The 13523-nt window shown below is 38.7% G+C and overlaps 1 protein-coding gene across 2 annotated transcripts in view; it reads left to right on the top strand.

Annotated features, from left to right (window-relative positions):
• Positions 1–13523, top strand: part of EVC (EvC ciliary complex subunit 1) — a 719388-nt gene that overhangs the window by 220961 nt on the left and 484904 nt on the right. The window lies entirely within an intron of this gene.

Genomic DNA, 13523 nt, shown 5'->3' on the forward strand with positions numbered 1-13523 from the left:
TATGCAGTATGACTGGGATTCATGTTGTGCATTAATCTCAATTTTACCAATACTACATATATGTGTATATATATATATATATATATATATATATATATATATATATATATTCACTTAAAAAACCATAGGTTTCACACATGTTATAGTTAGCTGTACATTTCACTCGTAAAAAACCAATGAAATTCCACGTTATAGTTAGATCAGGTAACTATAACTTGCGCGCCCACAATAAACTGCTGATGACGTCACATAGTACATCACTCATGACATGGTCAGTGACATCTTTCATGACATCAATGATGACATCTGAAATTACACATTGTGGATTGCGGTCGCGCAAGTTATAGTTACCTGATCTAACTATAACGTGGAATTTCATTGGTTTTTTACGAGTGAAATGTACAGCTAACTATAACATGTGTGAAACCTATGGTTTTTTAAGTGAATTTGCAAGGTTTTGTAAATGATAATTCCTAACTATAACGTGTGTGAAACCTATGGTTTTTTCAGTGAATTTGTTAGGTTTTTTAAATGCTAAGTTATGTATTTATTTATTTATTTTATTTCTGGTTTTTCACTATGCGCACAACATGCGCGCACGGTGCACTTCGCACACCGTGCACGCGCTGTGGGCGCTCGGTGCGCTTCGCGCACCGAGCGCCCACGTTGCGCAGTCCATGCCGTGCGCGCCTCGCCTTTATTTACGCAGTAACATTTGTTTTTTTCTGCCTTGTGGGTCCTTTAATTTATTTAATAAATGTGATTGTTACTTCTTTATTTTATTTTTTTTTATTTTTTTTGCCGTGCGCGTACGGTAAGCTTACCGTACGCGTACCCCGCGATTTTTTTTAAAAATTATTAAATTTATTTTTCGGACTTTTGGGTCCTTCTTGGACCCCCTGACAAACACTAGGGGGTCTGCAACTCTCTTCGTTGCCCCCGTTTCACGTTCTCCACCTTTGTTTCTCAGTGCGAGAGACAGAAAATGGCGGCCGACACTTCCTGATTTCGACCGATTCGAATGTTTACAGTCATGTAACCACCAATCAGAATTGAGCTCGCGCACGTCACCGTACGCGTACGGTAAGCTTACGGTAAGCGCACGGAGCGGGCTTACAGATATATATATTGATTTAAATGCTATTTTCTCAGGACCTACTGAACAGATTTACACCAGACCTACAAAAGGCACTTCCTTGACCTTATGGCTACCTCTCTGCCAAATTTCAATTAATTCTGTTCAGCCGTTCGGGCTGTAGCTGTGTCTAAAGGTCCTATGGAAAAATGCATGGGGAAAATGCGTTTTGGGACCCCCCTTTTTTCTCAGCCCCCGCTTGACGAATCCCCCCGAGACTTTCAGGGTAGGAGCGGAGCGTAGCACCCCATTAGTTTTGAAAATTTCTCGAGGATTCGTCGACCGGCGCCAAAGTTATTCCAAATAGAATGTTGCGGATTTCCTATGGAAACATGGTCCTAACTATAACTATCTACTGGCGACCGCCAGTAGATAATATATATATATATATATATTATCTACTGGCGGTCGCCAGTAGATAGTTATAGTTAGGACCGAGTTCCCATAGGAAATCTGAAAATTCTATTTTGAATAACTTTGGCGACGGTTGACTTATCTACGTGAAATTTTCAAAAGTAATGAGGCGCTCCGCTCAGCTCCTACCCTGAAAGTCTCGGGGTGATTCGTCAAGCGGGGGCTGAGAAAAAAGGGGGTCCCAAAATGCGTTTTCCCCATGCATTTTCCCATAGGACCTTTAGTCGAAGGTACAGCCCGAACGGCTGAACAGAATTACTTGAAATTTAGCAAAGAGGTAGTCCTCAGGTCAGGCATGTGCCTTTTGCATATATGGTGTAAATCCGTTCAGTAGTTCCTGAGAAAATCAAAAGTAAAATCATATATATATCTGGGCGGAGCCTAACCACACATCTCATTGTGAGATCTGATTGGCTGTCAGCACTTCATCCAAGAAGTGTTGGCAGCCATCTTGGGACCAATATACATGATAGCACCTCATTAAAAAGCATTGCAGTTAATAGAAGGTTTTAAGACTTTAGTTACATTATAAATCATTTGTTGATGGTACCATACTCATTTTAGGAATTGTGGTATGTTCTAAGGTGATTTTACCATGTGAAAAAGCCTTCTGCTGGGATATCAGGAATCATGTTTGAGAGAAAATTATTTTCACATGCTTTTCCCACAGAGGTTTAGAAGGTGATCTATAAGCTAAACTGAGAGCATATTTTCTGTAAATTCACATTATCTTTCTCAGTCATGTGAGAATGAAGTCTGACATTCTCAGCAAAACATGTACATCCAACAAGGGCAGAGACTGTCAGTTGATTCCTTTGTGTTCTACTGCAGCTTCCCAGAGTGTTCCAAAGAACAACTAGAGCGCTACCACTCCTAGTTATGATAAACGTATGGCACACCTGAAGCCAACTTGATTGGAATAAAGTGGTAACTCTTAAAACATTTAATTTAAAAAGGAACAAAATGAGAGGGTTCATTTTGCCATAGAATGTATGATTAGTGCTGCAGAAAGAAAAATTAGGGCACATTTTGAGTGGCTTCTCAAATCCTCTTCTATTTCATTAAAGAATTCTGACATGCAGACTGAAACATGTACTTTCAATACCAGCAGCAGACTTTCCCTGGTGAGAAGTAGCTTTACTACAGTGATCTAATGAGCAACTAGAGTGCCAACATTCTGAATGTATGGGAAATGTGTGACACATCTGAATGCCTTCTTCATTGAATCAAAGTAAAAAACTGACAGTATGCCTACTGAGGAGACTGTAGTAAATGAGGAAATTAGGAAACTTCATAACAAGTCTCCCAAGATGGCCACCTGAGACAAAAGAGCCCAAATGTAGCACAAATATCACCGAGATGTAGCCCAGGTATAGCCCAATGACAGAAATCCCAGAGTGTTTTAAAGAACAACTAGAGAGCTAACAGTCTTACTTATGACAAAAGTATGGCACACCTGAAGCCATCTTGATTGGAATAAAGTGGTAACATTTAAAACATTTAATTTGCAAAGGAACAAAATGAGGGGGTTCATTTTGCCATAGAAATTATGATTAGTGCTGCAGAAAGAAAAATTAGGGCACATTTTGACTTCTCAAATCCTCTTCTATTTCATTAAAAAGTTCTGACATGCAGACTGAAACATGCACTTTGAATACCAGCAGCAGACTTCCCTGGTGAGCAGTAGCTTTACTACAGTGATCTAATGAGCAACTAGAGTGCTACCATTCAGAATTCATGGAAAATGTGTGACACATCTGAATGCCTTCTTGATGGAATCAAAGTAAACAAGCATTGAAAATGCAATAGGTCTCGCCCTCGTTTAAGTTAAAGCAATTCTGTTTGTAATTAGGTGGCTTTTTAGCTTTGCTTTTATTAGTGTTTTTCTAAATTTCATGTACATAACATGCATATATGTATATGTATGCATGCATTTATATTTGTATTTATATAGATATGCAGATTATATATATGTTTATATATGTATGTGTATTACCTACTGGCGGTCGCCAGTAGGTAGTTATAGTTAGGACCCCTTTTCCATAGGAAATCCGCAACATTCTATTTTGAATAACTTTGGCGCCGGTTGACGAATCCTCGCGAATTTCTCAAAATAGGTGGGGCGCTACGCTCCGCTCCTACCCTGAAAGTCTCGGGGGGATCCGTCAAGCGGGGGCTGAGATAAAAGGGGGGTCCCAAAACGCGTTTTTCCCATGCATTTTTCCATAGGACCTTTAGAACGAGCTACAGCCCGAACGGCTGAACAGAATTACTCGAAATTTGGCAGAGAGGTAGTCCCTAGGTCAAGGAAGTGCCTTTTGTAGGTTTGGTGTAAATCTGTTCAGTAGATTCTGAGAAAATAGCCTTTAAATCAATATATATATCTGAGCCCGCTTACGGTACGCTTACCGTACGCTTACCGTAAGCGTACGGTGGCGTGCGCGAGCGCGATTCTGATTGGCTCTTAGATCTTAGTAAACATTCGAATCGGCCGAAACCAGGAAGCGGCGGCCGCCATTTTGTGTATTTCACTCTGAAAAAAAAGAGTGAAAACAAGAAAAGGGGGCAATGAGGAGAGTTACAGACCCCCTAACATTTGTAAGGGGGTCAAAGAAGGACAGAAAAGTACAAAAAAACCATTTATTGATTTTTTTAAAAAATCACGGGGTACGCGTACGGTAAGCTTACGGTAAGCGTACGGTAAAAAAAATAAAAATAAATAAATGAAAAGCAGATTTAAGAGTTTAGATATTAGGGAGCTCTAAAAAGAGCTGTTGTGTTTATGAAGTCATTTTTTTAGTGGTACCTACAAGTAAGTACCGATGCAGAGTCTAAGGTTCAAAGGGAATACTCTTTTCCCTTCATCATTGAAGTGCACACCATCTCCTCTATAAATGTCTTGCATGTCATAACGCAAGTTGTTGTGGTAAATGGCACCCATACCATAGTCACGGAGGAAAGCAGAAACAGATTTGTTGACGTGCTTTCTTGCTTTGTCAATCTGTGGACAGAAATGATTGGACCAGTTCCATTTTTGCCTTTGGCATATGTTGGAAAACACAAAGGCAGTTTTAGGGAAAAGAGAAAACAGTTGTGCAAAGGTGTCCTTCATAAGCATTTCCAGACCTACCCCAGTCAAAGTGCCTAGGTCATTGCCACCACAGTGCACTATTATGAGGTCAGGGTGTTGGATTTGCATGAAGGATTTCACCAATGGCATCAATTGGTGCCACTTTAACCCTCTCTGACCAATCCATTTAATGTCTACATTTGGCAAAGCAAGGTCTCTCACCATATCTGTTTTCTCTGCAAACTTTTCACTCCAGAAGACATAGCTGTGCCCTACAATCCACACTGTGAACATCTTCAAAGGAGATCTGGATGCACTCAGGAGGTGTCTTTCAGTAGAATGGCAATATGAAAAGAAAGACAGTTTGGAAATGGAGGCATACATATTTTTTTCAAAACAAAAAGAACTGATTGGCTGTTTCATACCATTCTAGAATAAAAACTAGGCTGTATGTGTAAATTAATAGAAGCATGTTTTGTATTGGTACAAAAAAATGTGTAACCAAAGAACAGTACTATGGATTTGCTGTTAGGTTTGAAAAGTCAAGCACTCTTGCTCTGTGGAATTGAAACATTGTTTGGCGAACTTCTGACCTAACTCAACACAGCAGTGTTCCATGAGCTGTTGCTATGGTAGCAGGCAGAAGTCAAGTTGGGGGAAGGGTACTAGGCAGAAGTCAAGTTGGGGGAAGGGTACTTTTGGAAAAGGGTTGGTTTTCAACCAATAGAAATGTGTGATTACATTTGAAAAAAAGGGGGAAGCACTGAGATTTGAAACTTACATGTATATGTGTGGAAAAATAGAGGGAAAGTTTGCCATTATCTGGTTCTGCTGAGAGGAGAGAGGTGAACACAACAGAGATGCTGGCTCTGATAATCTGCTGTTTGAGTGTCACATTTCTTTCACAACTAACTAATTTTAAAGGTGAGTTTACAGTTTGAGAGGGGATGTATGTGGTAACTTAAGAAATGAATAATAGAAATGGAAATTGTTTTTGTTGTAGTTGCGTTTATCATTTTCTGTTTTGGGAGAAATTTAAATGTGAGGAACATGTAAAATAATATGGAGTATGTTTTCACAATAAATTAAGGTGTACTGGAAAAAAAAAGAATAGTTTAAGGGTTTGAGGTTGGACTCAGTAATGCAAATACATTCAGCATCACTAAGGCTGGTTGCCCTTGCTGGAGTGTAGGCAGTCACCGAGAATACACATGGTGGTGGTCTGAAAAAACAGTTTGGACATGTGCATTTAAATAAATCAAAAAAAGTGGTTTCATAATGTGTCAGTCTGTAAAAGTGATTTTCACTTGCCCCGAAAAAAAAAGAGCAGTAAGTGTGCTTTCAAATTGGCAAAGAAATTTCGTTTTGGGACTAATGTGAAAACATGACTCTGTGTGCAGAGAGGAATTATAGGCAGAGATTTATTGCGTATTGCTCTGGTGATTTCACAGTTGCATTAGATGGAAAGGGGGAGCGAATTTTTGGGGGAAGAAGCAGAGTCTTAGCACACACCCATGTGCTTGCCATGTATAATCATGCACAGTATTTACAAGCGAGTGGGGTTTTCAGGTTTCAGTCTGTAATGCAAATACATTCAGCATCACTAAGGCTGGTTGCCCTTGCTGGAGTGTAGGCAGTCACCGAGAATACACATGGTGGTGGTCTGAAAAAACAGTTTGGACATGTGCATTTAAATAAATCAAAAAAAGTGGTTTCATAATGTGTCAGTCTGTAAAAGTGATTTTCACTTGCCCCGAAAAAAAAAAGAGTAGTAAGTGTGCTTTCAAATTGGCAAAGAAATTTCGTTTTGGGACTAATGTGAAAACATGACTCTGTGTGCAGAGAGGAATTATAGGCAGAGATTTATTGCGTATTGCTCTGGTGATTTCACAGTTGCATTAGATGGAAAGGGGGAGCGAATTTTTGGGGGAAGAAGCAGACTCTTAGCACACACCCATGTGCTTGCCATGTATAATCATGCACAGTATTTACAAGCGAGTGGGGTTTTCAGGTTTCAGTCTGTAAAATATTTTTTGGAAAAAAATGTAAATATGTGTACTGTATTATAAAATGTTTTAAAAATATTAATACTTTTTTCTTTTTTTCCAGATAGATATAGAAAAATTTCGAAAACTAGAACCATTTTTAAAACTATTTTTTTTAAAAACAAATGAATAAATATTTTTTTGAGTGAGTATGGTAAGTCAATAATAATAATTGTAGTCTCTCAAGGACCTTGTAATGTGATAATTGATTTTTAGTGTTTTTTAAAAAAAAAAAAAGTACGCGCACCGTACGCGTACGGTAAAAAAAAAAAAAAAAAGTTTTTAAAAACATATGTAAAAAAAAGATGAAAGATAAGGTTGGCTCTTAAAAGAACCGTTGTGTTCATGCAGGGACAGAGGAAAGGAAGCATGGGAAAATTATTCAAAGCGACAAATGTGCTGATCTATTTTGTTGTTCACTAGGGAAACACTGGTCTCCCTATAGCAAATTAGATCTTGACAAAATGTGCATCGAATATCAACCTTCCGAAATCGAGGGTTGATTTCCAGAGGGCCAGCAAAAGGAGATTCTCCCCCCACAGATGAAGGGCTCACCTGACCTGCAGAAGAAGGAGTCAGCCCTGCAGATGATGGTCCAGGCTGAGCTGCTGTGGATGTACTGGCTTGTCTTTCTGAAGAGTTACCTCCAAAAAGATGACCATGTGTCCTTCTGTGTACATCCTGGAGGTGTCTCTTCATGGTGTGATTCCCAAAGGAATACTTCCTGTTAGGATTACCTCTAGAAAGTACACGCTTACACAGCTTACAAGTCACTAAGGGTGCATTTACCTTTTGCTGGCCTTCAGGAAAAGTAAAATAATCCCATACATAAGAGGGCTTTTGTTTCCTCGATCTCTGCCTCAAGACAGTGCTGCTAGTGCTAGCCTCACTCTCAGAAGAGCTCTGCTGTTCTGCCATCGTATCCCAAAGACAAACCAGCTCCTTCTCCCAAGGGATCACAAGCAGAAATGAGGGGAATGGGTGTGGTGTAGGAGAGTTCTAGAACTGAAAGTAGTTTCAACCAATCAAAAGTTGTGTTTCATGATCACATGACCTACCGTACGCTTACGGTACGCTTACGGTACGCTTACGGCAAAAGTGCGCATGCGCGTAAAAAAGACACGCGCTTGCGCGCATGCGCATAAGAGTCACTCCCGGCACTTCCGCGTAACGTGCGCGTGTAGCGTACACGCGTACGCGTCCCACGCGGAGTACGCGCGGCTACGCAAATTGCGTAACTATACGCAAACAGCGTAGATAAATTACGAACGTTGCGTAAACCGTACGCTTACCGTAAGCTTACGGTACGCGTACTAAAAAAAAAATAAAAAAAGAGGAAAAAATGTATTGCTAATAAATTTTACATGTTTATTTTATAAAATATATTAAAAAAAACATATTATAGAATTTTAAAAATTTAACCATAGTCTTTAAAAAAGGATAGAAAATTAAAATAAAAATATGTTTAAAAAAATAGAAGAAAAAAAACAAAATTAGCATTTAAAAAACCTTGCAAATTCACTGAAAAAACCATGGGTTTCACACACGTTATAGTTAGGACTTAGCATTTAAAAAACCTTGCAAATTCACTGAAAAAAACATGGGTTTCACACACGTTATAGTTAGGAATTAGCATTTAAAAAACCTTAGAAATTCAGTGAAAAAACCATAGGTTTCACACACGTTATAGTTAGGAATTAGCATTTAAAAAACCTTAGAAATTCAGTGAAAAAACCATAGGTTTCACACATGTTATAGTTAGCTGGACATTTTACTCGTAAAAAACCAATGAAATTCCCCCGTTATAGTTAGTTCAGCTAACTATAACTCGCGCGCCCGCAATGCACTGCTGATGACGTCACATATTACATCACTCATGACATGGTCAGTGACATCACTCATGACATCACTGATGACATCTCAAATGACATCACTGATGACCTCACTGATGACATCATCCTTGTGATAGAGTGGCAGACCTCCTCTTCCCCTAATAAAACCTTTGATACACACATTCAAAAATAGAGACTAAAATTTACAAAAGAATGGACATACCAATAACAGTTACAACAACCTCTTCAGTAATTCTAAGATCCACATACACATCCACTCATTCACCAACAGTCCAATACAGTCACTCATACATGTACTCACTCATCATATGTACTCATACACCTATACATCCTGTTACACAATGCCACTCATCCATAGAGCTACTCACACACATAGTCACTCATGCTAATAAAGAATCAAACATACATTTACTTGCATATACAGTTATACACACACCACCACACTTACTTCTACGGAAACTTACACATACTTAGTCTTTTAAACAATCACTTATAGAAATACATACTTATTCATACAGGAACTCTTTCAATCTCTCACTCTCACATATACTCACATATATAAACCAATGGTCACATATACTAGTTTTAAACATATGTAGTTACTCATAAAGACACTATTGAGACAGTCATTCACTCACTAACACACCCATACACACACACATCCACCCATGCAGTCCTGCACACATGCTCTGTTCAACACATACAAACAGTGAGTCACTCATTCATGCACCTATGCACTACGTAATACCCCCCACCAAACCATGCAGACACTCATACTGATACTCAAAAAACCAACTAATAACCTATATAGACACCCATGTAGCTACTCACCAACCCATGAAGCCACTTATACACAAAGTGAAAAAATGATACAGATATTTATATATTTAAACATTACTCACTAAGCCATGTATTCACTATGATACACTTAATCAGTCAGTTACTCAATCAATTTTTCAAAAAGAAATCATCCATTTAGACAGTAATATACCCATTTATTCTTCCATCGACCTTGAGATATACATATATAAAACATATTTAATTTTCAGAAAAACACACATTCACTGGATGATGTCATCAGTGATGTCATTTGAGATGTCATCAGTGATGTCATGAGTGATGTCACTGACCATGTCATGAGTGATGTAATATGTGACGTCATCAGCAGTGCATTGCGGGCGCGCGAGTTATAGTTAGCTGAACTAACTATAACGGGGGAATTTCATTGGTTTTTTACGAGTAAAATGTCCAGCTAACTATAACATGTGTGAAACCTATGGTTTTTTCACTGAATTTCTAAGGTTTTTTAAATGCTAATTCCTAACTATAACGTGTGTGAAACCTATGGTTTTTTCACTGAATTTCTAAGGTTTTTTAAATGCTAATTCCTAACTATAACGTGTGTGAAACCCATGGTTTTTTCAGTGAATATATATATATATATATATATATACACATACATATAGATAAATGCATATGCATATATGTGCATATGTGTGCGTGTAGAGAGAGGTAGAGAGGTAGAGGTAGAGAGGTAGAGAGTAGTAGAGAGAGAGGTAGAGAAAGGTAGAGAGGTTGAGCGTAGAGGATGAGTAATAGAAAGTAGAGAGTAGCAGAGAGAGTAGCAGAGAGTTAGAAATAGAGAGTAGTAGAGAGTGAGTAGTAGAGGGAGTAGTAGAGAGTGAGTAGTAGAGAGTGAGTAGTAGAGAGTGAGTAGTAGAGAGTAGTAGAGAGTGAGTAGTGGAGACTGAGTAGCAGAGAGAGAGAGAAGAGTAGTAGAGAGTAGTAGAGAATGAGTAATAGAGCGAGTAGTAGGGAGCAAGTAGTAGAGAGCGAGTAGTAGAGAGTGAGTAGTAGAGAGCGAGTAGTAGAGAGTGAGTAGTAGAGAGTGAGTAGTAGAGAGAGTAGTAGAGTAGTAGAGAGTGAGTAGTAGAGAGTGAGCAGTAGAGAGTAGTAGAGAGTGAGCAGTAGAGAGTAGTAGAGAGTGAGTAGCAGAGATAGTAGTAGAGAGTAGTAGAGTGAGTAGTAGAGAGTGAGTAGTAGAGAGTGAGCAGTAGAGAGTAGTAGAGAGTGAGTAGCAGAGATAGTAGTAGAGAGTAGTAGAGAGTAGTAGAGTGAGTAGTAGAGTGAGTAGTAGAGAGTGAGAGTAGTAGAGAGAGAGAGTAGTAGAGAGTGATTGGTAGAGAGGAGTAGAGTGAGTAGTAGAGAGAGTAGTAGAGAGGGTAGTTGAGAGTGAGTCGTAGAGCGTGAGTAGTAGAGAGTAGTAGAGTAGTAGAGAGTGAGTAGTAGAGAGTGAGTAGTAGAGAGTCGTAGAGGAAGTAGTAGAGAGAGAGTAGTAGAGAGAGAGTAGTAGAGAGTAGTAGAGAGTGAGTAGTAGAGAGAGAGTAGTAGAGAGTAGTAGAGAGTGAGTAGTAGAGTAGTAGAGAGTGAGTGGTAGAGAGTAGTAGAGAGTAGTAGAGAGTGAGTAGTAGAGAGTGAGTAGTAGAGAGTAGTAGAGTAGTAGAGAGTAGTAGAAAGTGAGCAGTAGAGAGTGAGTAGTAGAAAGTAGTAGCGAGTGAGTAGTAGAGAGTGAGTAGTTTAATTTAAAAGGAACACAATGAGGAGGTTCATTTTGCCATAGAAATTATGATTAGTGAGGAAAAAAGAAAAATTAGGGCACATTTTGAGTGACTTCTCAAATCCTCTTCTATTTCATTAAAAAATGCTGACATGCAGACTGAAACATGCACTTTCAATACCAGCAGCAGACTTCCCTGGTGAGCAGTAGCTTTACTACAGTGATCTAATGAGCAACTAGAGTGCTACCATTCAGAATTCATGGAAAATGTGTGACACATCTGAATGCCTTCTTGATGGAATCAAAGTAAACAAGCATTGAAAATGCAATAGGTCTCGCCCTCGTTTAAGTTAAAGCAATTCTGTTTGTAATTAGGTGGCTTTTTAGCTTTGCTTGTATTAGAGTTTTTCAAACTTTCATGTACATACCATGCATATGTATGCATATATGTATATGTATATTTTTGCATGAATTTATATTTATATAGATATGCAGATTATATTCATATGTTTATATATGTATATATACACATACATATATATAAATGCATATGCATATATATATATATGCATATATATATATATGTGCATATGTGTGCATGTACAGAGAGGTAGAGAGGTAGAGGTGTATAGGTAGAGGTGTAGATGTAGAGAGTAGTAGAGAGAGAGGTAGAGAGTAGAGAGCGAGTAATAGAGAGTAGAGAGTGAGTAGTAGAGAGTAGTAGAGAAAGTATCAGAGAGTGGGTAGTAGAGAGTAGTAGAGTGAGTAGTAGAGAGTGAGTAGTAGAGAGTGAGTAGCAGAGTGAGTAGTAGAGAGTAGTAGAGAGTGAGTAGTAGAGAGTGGTAGAGAGAGTAGTAGAGAGTGAGTAGTAGAGAGTAGTAGAGAGTGAGTAGCAGAGTGAGTAGTAGAGAGTAGTAGAGAGAGAGTAGTAGAGAATGAGTAGTAGAGAGTAGTAGAGAGTGAGTAGTAGAGAGTGGTAGAGAGAGTGGTAGAGAGAGTAGTAGAGAGTGAGTAGTAGAGAGCAAGTAGTAGAGAGTGTGTAGTAGAGAGTGTGTAGTAGAGAGAGTGAGTAGTAGAGAGAGTAGTAGAGAGTGAGTAGTAGAGAGTGAGCAGTAGAGAGTAGAGAGTGAGTAGCAGAGAGAGTAGTAGAGAGTAGTAGAGTGAGTAGTAGAGAGAGAGAGTAGTAGAGAGTGATTGGTAGAGAGTAGTAGAGTGAGTAGTAGAGAGTAGTAGAGAGTGAGTAGTAGAGAGAGTAGTAGAGTGAGTAGTTGAGAGTGATTGGTAGAGAGTAGTAGAGTGAGTAGTAGAGAGTCGTAGAGTGAGTAGTAGAGAGGGAGTAGTAGAGAGGGAGTAGTAGAGAGGGAGTAGTAGAGAGGGAGTAGTAGAGAGAGAGTAGTAGAGAGTAGTAGAGAGTGAGTAGTAGAGTAGTAGAGTAGTAGAGAGTGAGTGGTAGAGAGTAGTAGAGAGTAGTAGAGAGTGAGTAGTAGAGAGTAGTAGGAGAGAGAAGTAGAGTAGTAGAGAGTAGTAGAAAGTGAGTAGTAGAGAGTGAGTAGTAGAAAGTAGGAGCGAGTGAGTAGTAGAGAGTGAGTAGTTTAATTTAAAAGGAACACAATGAGGAGGTTCATTTTGCCATAGAAATTATGATTAGTGAGGAAAAAAGAAAAAGTAGGGCACATTTTGAGTGACTTCTCAAATCCTCTTCTATTTCATTAAAAAATTCTGACATGCAGACTGAAACATGCACTTTCAATACCAGCAGCAGACTTCCCTGGTGAGCAGTAGCTTTACTACAGTGATCTAATGAGCAACTAGAGTGCTACCATTCAGAATTCATGGAAAATGTGTGACACATCTGAATGCCTTCTTGATGGAATCAAAGTAAACAAGCATTGAAAATGCAATAGGTCTCGCCCTCGTTTAAGTTAAAGCAATTCTGATTGTAATTAGGTGGCTTTTTAGCATTGCTTGTATTAGAGTTTTTCAAACTTTCATGTACATACCATGCATATGTATGCATATATGTATATGTATATTTTTGCATGAATTTATATTTATATAGATATGCAGATTATATTCATATGTTTATATATGTATATATATATATACACATATATATAAATGCATATATATATGTGCATATGTGTGCATGTACAGAGAGGTAGAGAGGTGTATAGGTAGAGGTGTAGAGGTAGAGAGGTAGATGTAGAGAGGTAGAGAGTAGTAGAGAGAGAGGTAGAGAGGTAGAGAGCGAGTAATAGAGAGTAGAGAGTAGTAGAGAAAGTATCAGAGAGTGAGTAGTAGAGTGAGTAGTAGAGAGTGAGTAGTAGAGAGTGAGTAGTAGAGAGTGAGTAGTAGAGAGTAGTAGTGAGTGAGTAGTAGTGAGTGAGTAGTAGAGTGAGTAGTAGAAAGTAGTAGAGAGTAGTAGAGAGTGAGTAGTAGAGAGTAGTAG

The sequence above is a fragment of the Triturus cristatus genome, chromosome 2_2, assembly GCF_964204655.1.
Source record: "Triturus cristatus chromosome 2_2, aTriCri1.1, whole genome shotgun sequence".
Classification (NCBI taxonomy): domain Eukaryota; kingdom Metazoa; phylum Chordata; class Amphibia; order Caudata; family Salamandridae; genus Triturus; species Triturus cristatus.